Genomic DNA, 1,623 nt, shown 5'->3' on the forward strand with positions numbered 1-1,623 from the left:
TTTGTAATTGTTCAAATGTCATAGATCTTAGGTTTAACTTTGTTGTTTTGGATTCTATTGATTCATTGAAGATTTCATTTTTCATTGTTGTTCATTGTTGATTGTTGTTAATCTCTTGTGTTGAATTGCTTTGATTCTAATCCTTTTCTCTCCATTTTACTATGTCTTTCATTCTTGTCCTCCAAGTGTTTGAGAAAATGCCAACTTTAGATATGGAGTAGTATTCCCTCACTTGGCCTAGTGGTTGAGTCATTGGAGACACTTGAATAATGGATGTCAATTGTTGATTAAGAATTGAGGATTGCTAATTGACTTAGAGTGCACTAAAGCTAGACTTCCCTAGGGTAAGACTAGAACTTGTGACTCAAGTTAGTTACTTTTACTTGACTTTCTTCTATAATTAGGGGTTAACTAAGTAAAGCAACACTCCCTTGTTGTCACAATTGAATGAAGCCATAGTGATGGGACTTCCAATGTTCAACCTTGGCCAAGGTTTTTAATATTGATTGATTGTTGTTTTCTTTTATTAGCACTTTTATGCTACACTCTTTAAACCACAAAAGACCACTTAACCAATAGCATGCATCCTTGTAGCATTCCTAGGGAAGAACGACTCGGGACTAATACTCTCGATTATAGATTGTAGATTTGTTTGATGATGGATTTTGCGTCGGTTTAGACTATACTACGATCGATTACTTGAAAAATTTCTATACCGACAAAAATTCATTTGTCAAAATGGCGCCGTAGACTTCAAAATGAGTGCCATGTTTTTGGTTAATGTAAATATGTGAATATTGTGAATATGTTTGTCTTTTGTTTGTTTGGTAGTTTTTGTTAGTTTTAGATTTCTATTAGTTTTGATTCTTACTAGCCACTATGAATTCTCGTCCTTGTGGTTTTGGATATGACTATGACTACTTTGTAGGTGATGAAAACTTGAATGATGGCTCACATTATGGGATAGACGAATTCTCAGAAGGGGAGCCATATCCATATGAGCATTCACCATGGCAACCTCCCCCTTCAAGTTACTATGATGGTAATCTTTCCTATAATGCATATCATTCCTATGGATATGATGACTCTTATCATGGTTATACCACTCAACCACCATCATTCTATACACCATACTCTCAACCCCCATCTTATTTCCACCAATTGCCCACATATGATCCAAATCTATATTCTCCCTATGCATACCCTTGTGACGATTATGAACAAGCAACCCTTGAATCACCATCACCCCAACATTTTTACCCTCTAACCCAAGTCCCCATAAATGATACACTTGGCATCATTCTTCAAGAGCAAGAAGAACTCCAAACCGCCTTCACTAGTTTCACCTCTACCCTCCAAGAGTTTACGTCCCGTATAATTCCACCCCCTACCAATAACCAAAATGACTTCCCACCTCAAAGTTTTGATGAATCTTCTTTCCAACCATATCATGAATTCCCCTCTTCGCCGCAAACCTCCATGGAAGCATATCAATGTCCATTAATCCAAGAGCAATATGATCCCACTTATGTTAGCAAAGCGGAACAAGAATTAAGGGATCGTTTCAAGGAAGAAATGGACCGACTTCAAGCAACCATCCGTCAAAAGATAGATTCTTGGGAT

Source organism: Arachis duranensis, chromosome 6, assembly GCF_000817695.3.
Source record: "Arachis duranensis cultivar V14167 chromosome 6, aradu.V14167.gnm2.J7QH, whole genome shotgun sequence".
Taxonomy (NCBI): Eukaryota; Viridiplantae; Streptophyta; class Magnoliopsida; order Fabales; family Fabaceae; genus Arachis; species Arachis duranensis.